We start from the raw sequence: 12,436 nt of genomic DNA on the forward strand, positions 1-12,436 counted from the left end.
CCCCGGGAGGCAGGACTGTTTCTGTCCCCTCATTTACAACTGAACAAACAAGTAAGCAGTCAACAGCCATCGGTGGTGGTGCAGGGATGTGAGCCCAGGCAATCCGACTCCAGAGCCCCGAAGTTTTAGGTGTTTTCTAAACATCTGTTGGCTGGGTAAATGAAGAGCAGAGAATTAACCTGAGAAACCCACACCCAGCCCTTTGCTGGGCCCTGCCTGGAATGCCCCAAACTTCCCATGTTCAGCAACAGGTCACACTTTAATTTGTTCGTGGGTTCCATCCTCTGCTCTGCTTGGAGGCAAGCTTTGTGAACGGGAGCAAGGGAAGCGTGGGAAGAAAACGCTGTGGCCCAGAGAGGGTGAGTTAGTTCACCACAGACACACAGCCAGGAGTCAGAGACCAACGGTAGCCCAGTGGGCACTAGGGCTTGGAGGTGGGACCCTGCCTGAAGCAGCACCCTGCGTCCTTCCTGGAAACCCCCAGCGTCCATCCTCCACAGGCTGTGACCTGCTTGCTTCCGATGCTCCCGGGACTTACTCGCAGTTTGAGTGTATGGGGCCCGGGCCCTCTGAGCACTTACCCTGCTGAGGAAAGCATGACAGAGCCTCTGTCAAGGTCTCTGTTGAAGGAGGGATCCGGGCAAGAAGCATGGTGTATGTATGTGGAGCAGGCTTAGCAACAGGGCGGGAGGGATGCCTGGGGGGCAACAGAGGGTGGGCCTAGCTGGGTCAGGGGCCTCCGGGCAGGTGACATTTAAGTAGAGGCCCCGAGTGTGAGCAGGGGCTAGGGGTCAGCCAGGACAGGGAGAAGAGGGTGGGGGAGAAAAGAGCCTGTGGGAAGGTCTTGAGTCTGTAGAAAACGTGGACCATTCAGGATCATTCGTGGAGAAGTTCTGTGCGGCCGGTGGGGAGGGAATGGTGGGAAGTGGGCTCCCAGATCGGGGGTGAGAGGCTAAGTGCCTGGATGGGCAGCTCCTGTGTTTGCTCCTAGGCCCAGCTCTGCCCACGGAGGGAGTTCAAGGCGGCAGTGGGAACAGAGGGGCTGAGAATGCCTGCTCCTGCCTAGGTTCCCCACTAGATGGCGCGGATCCCCACACTGGGGGCAAGGAGAGGCCTTGGATGAGGCTGGTGTGGGGAGGATGCTCTGTGTTAGGGACCTGCTCTGACGTTTCTGAGCTCAGAAGTTAGTTGGGGAGTGTGAGTGTGAGTCTGTGTGTAAATCTGCACTTCAGTCGGGACATCCACCTGGGACATGGCTGTGAGGTGGCCTTGGCATACATTCTCTCTCTGTGCCTCATCTCATCCCCAGGAGCTCAGATTTTTATCCTCATTTTCCAGAGAGGAAGCCAAGGCTAGAGAAGGTGGGGGACGTGCCCAAGGTCTCTGGGCTGTCTCGGAGTGGAGTAAGTGGTTAGAGTGGAAACCAGGCCTCCCAGATCTGAATCTAGGCCTCTACACTTCCCCACGATGCAGACCTGCTTGGGTCGCCCTGAAGGAAAAAGCAAGGCCCAATGGGGTGATGGTACCATGATACAGATTCTGGGGCATTGACCCATTCAGCATGCTTGTTGAGTGCCTGATATGTGCCAGGATCTCTGCTAGGCATTGGTGAGCGATAAGGAAATGTGTTAGCACAGACCCAAAGGCAGAATCTAGCAGTGGAGACAGCCAGATGATGTATGAATAAACTGGCCCAAGTGCTAAGAAGGAAACAGGCAGACTTAGACTCAAGAAGATCACAGGGTTGGGCTCATTCTCTTAGAGGGCGGTGGGGACAAGACTCTGAGACCTGAAGGGAGAAAAGGCACACGGCCAGAGGATATAACTAGCGCAAGGACTGCCAAGGCAGAGAAGAGCCTAAGGGACTGCCTGGAGGAGGGGGCAGGCAAAGAGGGAGAAAGAAGTAAGATCATCCAGGAGGGCAGGAGCCTGGTGGGCCTTGGTGGGAGGGTGCCATGGGAAGGCAGTGAGGAGCTTGAAGCAGGGCACGGCATGCTCTGATTTGTGTATTTCAAAGTTCACTCTGGCCTTGTTGGGAGAATCAGGTAAAGATGGTCGTGCAGGTGAGAGATGGCGCTCAGAGCATGATAGTAGCTGTGGGGATGGGAGGACCAAATCCAGATTTGAGAGCTACTTTGGAAGTAGCATCTGTAGGATTTTGAGCAATGGGTGGCCAGTGGGACCATTTATCAAGGTGGTGGAGCCTGGGAGAGGTCATGATTTGAGTGGAGGGTGGGAAGCTCAGGCCCTGTTACTTTTGGAGCTAGCTGTAGGACCTCCTGATAGAAAGATGGGCAGGCAGCTGAGGCTCACCGGAATGGTCAGGGCTGCCGATGTCACTTTAGGAGCCTCTAGATTGTTCTCATGTCAAGGGATTGGGGGAGGTCACCCAGCCCACAGTCCAGGTGGCTCCGCAATGGAAGGTAGCAAGGGCCCCATCACTGCAGATGTGCAGGGGAGCCTGGCTGAGGTCAGTCCCAGCTGCGGGAAAGGGGAGGCCTCTTTGAGAGAGCTGGAATAAGTCGGCTTCTGAGGATGCTGGAGACCAGGGATGGGTGGCCCTGAGACTGTGTGGAGGAAGCTGGACATGCTGACTCTCTCTTTGTCTGGTTATATTCTCCTCAGTGGCACTTCCCCCACTGCCATCTGGCAGGGCCCAGAGATGAGACCCTGGGGTGGGGGTGGGGAGGCCAGCCTCAGGGATGGGCTGTAATTTCAGCTGGGGGCAGGGTTTCTCAATTTCAGTTGCACCTGGTGTGAGGTTCCTCTTTCTGGCGCCTCCCCATGACCGGCTCTGCTGACAGTCTCTCCTCCCCAGCTACAGCTCCTCAGCTAGCTTCCCACCTGGAAAGGCACTGGGTCAGGTGGCACCGCATGGGGGGCGTGGGGAAGGGTAATTGGAGGGGGCTGCCAAGTTTAATTAGTGGTTGTGAGGCCTGGAAACTGCATATGAGAACACCCCACCCCCAACCCCAGACTTTCATCTTCAAAACTTCCCCAGCAGCCTGGATGAAAAGGCCAGGGAGGGGCCAGGTATTAATAGTAATTATTGGTTTCACTAATAAAGAGAAGAAACAGGATTATCACCAAGCCTGACTTGTTCTCCCCTCTTTGTCTACCTCTTCTCTCCTTCCTCCGGCTCTATGTCTCTGTTCTTTCCTCTTTTCCTCCTTCTCCCTCTTTTTCTTTCTCTTTTTATCCAGGCCTTGACAATTCTATGCAACCTTGTTTTGAGGCCTCAGGATCCTGTCCCTCTAGGTCTCATCAGATCTTTGTGTTGGGATGTCTAGGGCACCAGGATATTTGGGGAGCACCCCTGTGCTTGTCTGGGTTGCAGAAGGAGGCTGGGAGAAGGGGTGTGTGTGTGTGTGTGTGTGTGTGTACATTAGGCTGTCTATGTCCATTCATTCACCGTTTTCCAAATAGTTATTGAACACCTACTAGGTGCCAAGCACTGAATTGGACCCCAGGGAGTCAATGCTGAACAGGACAGACTTGGGTCCTGCCTGTGGAGCAACATCCGAGGGGGGAAGAGGGACAATAAACAGTGAACTGAGAAGTACGTGTGAGGTCACAGATTGTGACGCACGCTGGGAAGGGATAAACAGATAAGATGGTGACCACTTCAGACTGGGGACCAAGGAGGTCTCCATGAGGAGGTGGCATTTGGGCTGACACCTGAACGATGAGAAGGACCCAGTTTTGAGACAAGATCGGGAAAAGGGTCCATGGCAGGGAGAACAGGCTTTACGAAAGTCCTGAGGTGGGAAAGAGCTTGGAATGTTTGTGGATGAGATAGGAGGGTAAGGTGGCCCTGTGTCAGGAGCGGAGAGCTAGATTTAGAAGGGGTGAACTGAGCTGGGGCAAGGTCGGCACAGGGTTGTGCCCTCTGTGCACTCACACCCCCCTGTGCACTCACACCAGGCCCCACACCTGCTTGAATGCTCTGCCATCACTGTCTTGAAATTCTTTATTTTTATTTTTTTTTAAGATTATTTATTTATTTATTTGAGAGAGAGAGAATGAGAGAGAGCACATGAGAGGGGTTAGGGTCAGAGGGAGAAGCAGACTCCCCGCCAAGCAGGGAGCCCAATGTGGGACTCGATCCAGGGGCTCCGGGATCATGACCTGAGCTGAAGGCAGTCACTTAACCAACTGAGCCACCCAGGCGCCCTTGAAATTCTTTATTTTTGAACAAGGGGTTCTGGATCTTCATTTTGCACTGGGCCCCATAAATTGTGTAGCTATTCCTGGTTGGAGAGGTCAGCAAAAGAAGTGAATGCCTGTGTGTAGAAGTATGAGGGCGACTTGGCTGGTGTTTGGTGAAGGAAGGAAAGAAGGAGGGAAGGGAGGGAGGAAGGGAGAGATGGAAGGAAGGAGGGAAGGAAGGAGGGAAGGAAGGAAGGAAGGAAGGAAGGAAGGAAGGAAGGAAGGAGGGAGGGAAGGGAGGGAGGAAGGAAGGAAAGGAAGGAGGGAGGGAAGAAGGAAGGAGGCTGTCCCACGGCCACATTAGCCAAGACCAGGGGTTGCCATTATGTGTGGAGGGCTCATACACAGATGTGGCCCCAACATGTCCCAAGGTCCTGAGGCACCTGCTACGTTTCCCAGGGCCTGTCGCCCAAGGGGCTCCCAGGAGCTGTGTGTATGGCCTGAAGCAGCACCATGAACAGGGGGTGAGGCCAGGTTCTGCCCAGCCCCCACTCTGGGAGACAGGGTGACTCCTCCACTTCCAGTGCAGGCAGCCCTATCTTGCTTGTAAGATTTGAGACTTTGGAGCCAGACAGACTTGAGATCAAATGTAACTTTGACACTCTGTCTAGTGCTGGCAAATAACTGAACTCTGAGCAGGTGATTTGCTTTCCTGAGCCTCAGTTTCTTCATCTGTAAAATGGGGGTCACTACTTCAAAGTGTTGAGGGGATTATAAAAGAAGAGCTCTTGGCCGAGTCAGCTTGGTAGATACAGGCAATAGTAATTATTATTACCATACAATCTCTGGAGCCTCCGGTAAACATTCGCTTCTGCCTCTAAATGTCTGCATAATCATGAATAAGCACTTAATCCTCCTGGGCCTCAGTTTTCTCTTCTCTTAAGTTGGAGTGATAACAGTCTAACCCATCTCTAACCACGGTGGTCAGGACGGAACCACATGATCGTTGTGAAGCTTCGCTGTAAACTGATGCGTGCACGTGTGCCTTGTTGGCACATTCCTGTCCATTTGGGGGCAGGTTTTCTACAAATCTGCCCACCTGGAGAGAAAAGCACCCCTGGGTTTTTGGCAGCACGGAAAACTCAGTCCCTGGGGGCGCCTGGGTGGCTCAGTCAGTTAAGCGTCTACTTTTGGCTCAGGTCAGGGTCCCGGGGTCCTGGGATGGAGCCCCGCATCGGGCTCCCCGCTCAGTGAGGAGCCTGCTTCTCCTTCTCCCACTTCTGCTCCCCCTGCTTGTATTGTCTCTGTCAAATAAAAAAAAATCTTAAAAAAAAAAACAAAAAACAACAACTCAGTCCCTGGATTGCCAGCACTGGGTTATTATGCTCATGCTGGAAAGTCTGCCTGAGAGTGAACCTCAAGTTTAAGGTCCGCATTTGGGCAAAGAAGAGGAAGGTCCCGAAGCTGCAGCAGCGGAAGAGGGAGAATGAGCTGAGGCAGGGCAAAGGAGCTGGAGCCCAAATCCCTGTGGGCCTTGCTTCCTGCCTCCCTCAGGGCAGCAAGCAGCTGGGAAGCTATGAGAATTAGTTTCTGACAAAGGGTCCGGGTGACAGTGTTGGAGTGGGCTGACCCCCACTTCATCTCCCACATACACGCCAAGCAGCTGATTTGCAGGTGCCTCCAAAACTCATGGGGAGCCCTAAGCAGCACCAGCACCAGCCTGGGAAAGAGAGCCCCTTCCCTGGAGGAGTCCTGGTCTAGGGAATCTGGAAGAGAGAGTGATAGCTCCCTTGGCCATCCCTGAGTAAAGACTGTGAGCTCTGAGTCCATGTCTAGGGGTGGCCACCAACCAGCAAGGTGACCTTGGGGCTAGTTAGCCTCTCTGTGCCTCAGTTTCCCCATCTAGAACATATCAAACCTTCTCAGGGCTTGCTAGGATAACTAAGTGCTCTAAGGTTCTCAGCAAAACCTGGCACACAGTGAATGCTTTAGCAACATTGGCTATTATTATATTCTTTAAAAAATGAGGCCACCCAGCGAGTTGTGAGTCTGTCAGATATCCTGATAGGCTAGTTCAAAGCCCTCGATATTTTGCCGTATTTTTGGCTGGCAACAATCCTCTGTTCATTTGTTTATTCAGTAAGTATTTATGGAGCATATTTATGGCAGCAAAAGGTGGCAGAGGCCGGGGGGGGGGGGGGTTGGCCCGGGACTGATCGGTTCCTGGAAGGCCATTTGAGCAAGAACTAACATTTATTCAGCGCGAACCATGGGCATAGTTTCCGTGCACTCTTGGACTCCCGCGAGCCTGGAGATGGGCCTTTGCCAGTTGATAGCAGAGAGAGTCCAGGTAAAGTCACAGACGCAAGATCACACAGCTACTCAGCAGCAGCGCTGGGATTCAAAGCCCTGCTCACCTCACTCTAAAGTTTGTGCTTTTCCAAATATAGCTTCCAGGTCACCTTCCTGCTGCCCCTCCCTTCAACACCTGGCCCCTGCCCCCACCTTGGCACCTCCACATCCCTAGGGGCCAAAGGTTGGACTGTTTTCTGTCACCCTCTGCAGCAGGATCTTTGTCATTTCCTCCCTGGTTCTCCTGACCAGGCAGAACAACCTTGGGGCTTTCCTCAGAGGGGAAACCCAGCCTGGAAGTAGCCCATGGAAAATGTGGCTGTGGGTGACTCCTGATGTTTGTCTCAGCTGCAGAGCGGCTGGGTGCCCTGGGGGCGGAGCAAGGTGGGAGGCTGCCTGGATGGGTGCTGATCCAATGATTCCCCAGCGGCCGAGACCTAGCCTTTCTCTGGCTCTGTTGCCTGAGACAGATCATAGCTTCACTATGGGCCTCAGTTTCCCCACCTATAGAAAATGGAACAGCTGGGGCTCCTGGGTGGCTCAGTTGGTTAAGCGTCTGCCTTCGGCTCACGTCATGATCCCAGGGTCCTGGGATTGAGCCCCGAGTTGTACTCCCTGCTCAGCGGGGAATCTGCTTCTCCCTCTCCCTCTGCCTCCACCCCCTGTGCATGCTCTGTCTCTGTGCCTCTCTCTCTCTCTCTCTCTCAAATAAAATCTTAAAAAAATAAAGAAAAGAAAATGGAATGATAACCAAGCTCCAGGACCAGGCCATCTCTCTGCATGGCGTTTGGGCTGGGAGTTTATGTGCTGGGTGGCAAGTCCTGTCCACCTTTCCTCTTGCACTCTTGTGAGGATGAAATGGGACTGTGGCTGCCAAAGGACTCTGAAGTGGCCTGTGGAGCTGGATGACAGCAGGTGCAGATCACTGTCGACTGAGCCCCTCACTGTCCAACTCCAGCTTCTGCCTCACCCAGCCTCCCGCCTGTACCCAAGCCCCCTTTCCCCAGACCCTCTGAAGGACCTGAGAGCCTGGGGGCAAGGCTGGAGCCAGGGGGTCTCTGGGCCTTCCTGGCACGACTATCCCCCAACCAAGAAGTCATTCACCCGGAAGAAACACCTGGGGGACCTTCCCACAGCTTCCCTGACACCCTGCCATGCCAGGTTCCCGCCTTGACTTTCCCAGCAAGCGGAGACAGGAGAGGGAGTTTGGGAGTAGGAAGAGGAACCCTGTGGCTAACCAGAAGGCCTCCTCTTCGCAGAGCACACTTGCCTCATGCCTAGATTGGGAAACCCTTTCTGCTCTCTGGCTTCAGTTTCCCCATCTGCACAACTCAAAGCACACATCACATGACCTCAGAAAGCCCTCATGGGTCTCCCAGCCCTAGACAGTAGGTTTCTGACTTCTGCCCTCCTTGGGGCTCCCGGCTTCAGCCTCCAGCAAATGGAGACCAGTTCCACCTTCAGTGGCCTCCATCTGGGGTTTTAACCACACTCCCTAGCTCCATCTGCTACAGTAGTCCCCAGATGCTCTCCAGAGTGGACAGAAACGAAGGGAGGGAGGCAGGGGCATGCCCCTTCCCCGGGAAGATTCAAAGGCAGGAGGTTCACTTCCAGGCTTGTGCGCATGGATGGAGAGATGATGAGCTGGAGAGATGGCTGGTGAGGCAGCTTCGCACAGAGGAGCCAGCTCCCTGGGCCCATGGGCACGCCCATCCCCTCTTCCACGAGCTGGGCCAGATGGAGGGGGGCAGCTGAGGGAAGGGCTCTTTGCCCCTCACCCCCCAGGGACTCTGCAGGGGCCTGGATTTCTTTCCACACAAAAGACATGTTGGGGGGGAAGCCTTATCCACAAGCGGGCTTGGGGCAGACTTGGGGAAACATTTCAATCTGGTGGGATCACTATTGTAACCTTACAGAACCGTAGTATGCGGCAGAATTCTAGAATCTTGGAGGCACAGCATCCTAGAGTTTTAGAAAGAGGAGACATAGATTTTAGGTTTCCAAACTGCTGTCCAACACCGTAGCCACTGGTCCTGTGCGGCTAGTGAGTACTTGAAATCTATCCAGTCTGAACTGAGAGGTGCTATAAATGCAAGCTACCAGCGATTTTGAAGATTTTGTACAAAAGAAAGAATTTAAAACACCTCATCAATAGTTTATATTAATTGCATGTCAAATTGCTAATAGTTTGGGTATATTGAGTTAAATATGATATGTTGCTAAAATTAATTTCACTTTTTCTTTCTATTTTTTAGAATGTGGCTGCTAGGAAATTTAAAATTCAATGAGTGACTTGCATTATATTTCTAATAGAGCTGTTCTAGAACCTAAGAATCATATTTAAAAATCTCAGAATTGGAGGCACCTGGGTGGCTCAGTCAGTTAAGCATCCAACTCTTGATTTCGGCTCAGGTCATGATCTCAGGGTCATGGGATCGAGCCCCACATCGGGCTCTGTGCTCAACAAGGAGTCTGCTTGAGATTCTCTCTCTCCCTCTGCCCCTCCCTGCACTCGCATGTGCGCTAAATAAATAAATAAATAAGATCTTTAAAAAAATCTCAGAATCATGAAATTGTGACATTTCAGAACCTTGAAGTGATAGAATTTTAGAACCAGATTTCCAGATCTTTACATTACTGACTTTGAATCTTCCTTAGACTGTAACTCTCCGAGCCTAGAAGAATCTGAGAAGAATTCCTGGTCTTTCTCCCACCTAATATAGGGATCCTTCTATCTCGCCCTGACTGGTGCTGACAAGCTTCTGCCTACCCCTTCCTGTCTCCTGGCCGAAAGTTCACTGGAGCCAAGGCTGCTGGGCTTCTTGAATGCTCAGTTTCTTCGTGTTGGGTGGGATCTACTCCCTGCCCCTTTCTCCACCCTTCAGATCGGTTCCCAGAGCACCTTCCAGGGCCTCCTGGTCAGGTCCCCATGAAAGGTAGGGAGTCTGGGTCCTGTCCCTCCCCCTCAGACTGTTGTCCTACAGGCAGGGCCCACCTTGACAACTGTTCCTACAGGTTGGCTTCAAGTACTCCCAAGCAGGGACCCTCAGCTCCAGATGACCTTCTCTGCTTCCCCATCCCTCAGCGGAACTGGTCCTGGGACCCCGATAACAGCGGAGGGGGAGTCTCCCAGACTCTCCCAATTTGTAGATTATCCTGTCTGTCCATCTGGATAAGTGGCCAGTAGTTATCGTCCTTTGTCTTGACTCTGCCTTATTTCCAGCTCCAGGTAGATGGGGGACGGGTGACTACAGGTGCTGGGACATAGGATGGCACAGGAATCAGGGGGTTGATTTAGAGTGCCCAGAATCTGCTTGAAAAGTGCTTTCAATCTTAAGAGACTCTTAGAGGAAGAAGGAAGAGGCTTTTTTTCCCAGCAGAATCAGGAATTCCAAGGCAGGACTAAGTGGCAGTGACTCAGAGGGCCTCAGCAATTCAGAGGGAGACAGAGATCAGTCAGGGAAGGCTTCCTGGAGGAGGTGGGACTTGAAGGAAGGGGTGGGAGTTGGAGTTGTGAAGAGGTGGAGGTGAGGGCATTCTGGGCAGAAGGGATGCTGGGCAGACATGGCTTGTGCTCAGGCCTTGAGGGGCTCAGGCCGCCTGGAGTAGAGGGTCAGAGGTGGGAGGGCTGTGAGGGTGGGTCAGCAGGCTGAGGGCAGCCTGTGAGTTAGCCTCTGGGGATGGGTGTGTACAACAGAAGAAAAGGAACTCCAAAGAGCTATGGGGGAACTGAAGAAAGTAACAGTAACAACTATAGCTACACATGGCCTGGTGCTAAGCAGCTTCCTGAAATCTCATTTACCCTTTGAGGTAAATATAACTATCCCCATTCTACAAATAAACAATGGAAGGCTAGTTAAATGACAGTAAGAGGAGGTTGACCTTGGATTCCAACACAGGACTGTCTGGCTCCCAGGCTCTTAAGCACTGGATGGAGGGTGGTTTGGGGAGAAGGGAGGTGGGTGGGGGCACATGGGGGGGGCGCGGTTTATGATTGTGAATGAGTGGGACTGTGTGCAGTGTGCATGTGGGGGGAGGTATCCCCGCATTTCCCTCCCTCTTCCCTCCCTCGTCCCGTTCCACCTCAGAACAGACCCAGCCTGGGCAGGTGGGTGTGAAGAGGGGCCTGGGAATGAAAAAACTTCTATGCTTGTTGGAGCAGACAGCCCCAGACAAGAGTCACTGACCCCCCCTGCCAGTCACCGGAGCCAACTTCCCACTGGGTCAACTCTGCCCCCCCCCCCATGCTGGCACATTTGCCAGGGCCCAGGAATGGTGGCTACCCTTGGTCCTGGGAGTCCTTGCCTTGCTGGCGTCACCTGCTCCGCAGCCGCTGCCTATACAACAGGGAGATGGGGCAGGCCACCGGGCAGGGGCCTCCCCAGGTCGTCCTAGCTCTGCCACGTCACTGCTCCTCCCTGGGCCTCAGTTTCTCTGCTTCTGCAAGGAGGCGGATCAGATCGGCTCAGGAATTATAAACTAAGATGCCGACAGGGCTCATGAACAAAGCGGGCTGGCCATGTGTATGGAGTGGTGGGGACCAAGGAAAACGGCATGGCAGCCTCCAGACCAGGTGACCTAGACCATCCCTCCCAGCTTCACTGGGGTCGGCGGGGTGGGGGAGCAGCTACTGGGACCCTGAGCCTCAACTCCATTCTTCAACTAAAGAATGGACATCATAATGCTTAACCCTCCCCCACGGGAGTGGTGAGAATAAACTAGGATAATTGATGGGAATCTTGTGGAGAAATGCCCCCCCCCTTTTGATTAATGCAATCTTTTGATTTGAGTGATGTTAGAAGTATTTGGCTCCAGGGGATCAAGTGAAGAGAACTGAAGAATGAGGAGGCCAGATAGTGGAGGACTGGATGAGAAATGGGGCCTGGGGGTAAGGGCAAGGCCGGGCAGAGCACCTCTGACCGGCAGCAGAGAGGTTTGGGAAAGAACAGTCCCTCCAGGCCCTTGGCACCTGCCATCCTGATGGTGGCTGAGACTTCCACTCAGTTTGCCAGGAGTGAACTCAGCCCTGGACCCTGCCCTGCCCTCAGGGGACTTTGAGCCCTTGCAGTAACATCATTTAGAGACCACATGTCCTTGTGCGTTTTTCTTTCACCAGGTTGTAATTGGTGCATTACAATGAACACAGTAAGAAATTAAGCGATTTGCATTTCTTTGCAGAAGCCATTACCTCCTGGCTTGAGCATTGTGAAGATGTTCACCCCCCTTCGTTGCTCTATTTGTTCGATGGTCAAGACGAATCCTCCAGGGACGTGGAAACATGCGGGCAGGTGGTCTGCAGACCCTGTGGAGCCGCAGCTCGGCATTTTTGCTAGCTGTGCGCATCTCCCCCAGGTTAGCCAAATCTCCATTTTCTCATCTGTGAAATGGGGGTGACAAATCTCCACCGTGTCTACCTCCTAGGGCTGCTGTGTGGTCCCCAGAACTTGGTCTACAGAATGAGACAGTGCTGCCCTGGAAAGGGACTGTGCTAAGTGAGCCTATTGGCCAGTGGCAACTCCGGAGAACGAGGGATGGTCTAGGGAAGGCAGGACACCTATCTTTAGGTTCTGCCTGAAACAGGAAACCTGGCCCCGGAGGTGGGACTGCTTTGGAAACAAGCTGCACGTACTCTTCAAACTGCTGCAGCAGCGGCGATGAATGTGGGTTTACAGCAGGGTAGGGCAGGAAGGGAACCCCTGGAAGTGAGGGATGGGGGCGCAGAACCTAGGTGGTCTTGGACAACATGTGGGCTCACGGCCCCTGGGCACCTGCAAGGTGGGGTGAATAGTGACAAGAACTCAGTCTTTTAGTTGGATGGACCTAGATTGGAAATCTCCTCTGCCACTCCTGTCTGGGTGACCTTGGGGAAGTTGCTTCACCTTTCTAGCTTCACGCCGTCTGGGTTGCTGAGTAACAAACAGAAAGTGGGTGGCAT

The sequence above is a fragment of the Mirounga leonina genome, unplaced genomic scaffold, assembly GCF_011800145.1.
Source record: "Mirounga leonina isolate KUSES-001 unplaced genomic scaffold, KU_Mleo_1.0 Mir_98, whole genome shotgun sequence".
NCBI classification, from domain to species: Eukaryota; Metazoa; Chordata; class Mammalia; order Carnivora; family Phocidae; genus Mirounga; species Mirounga leonina.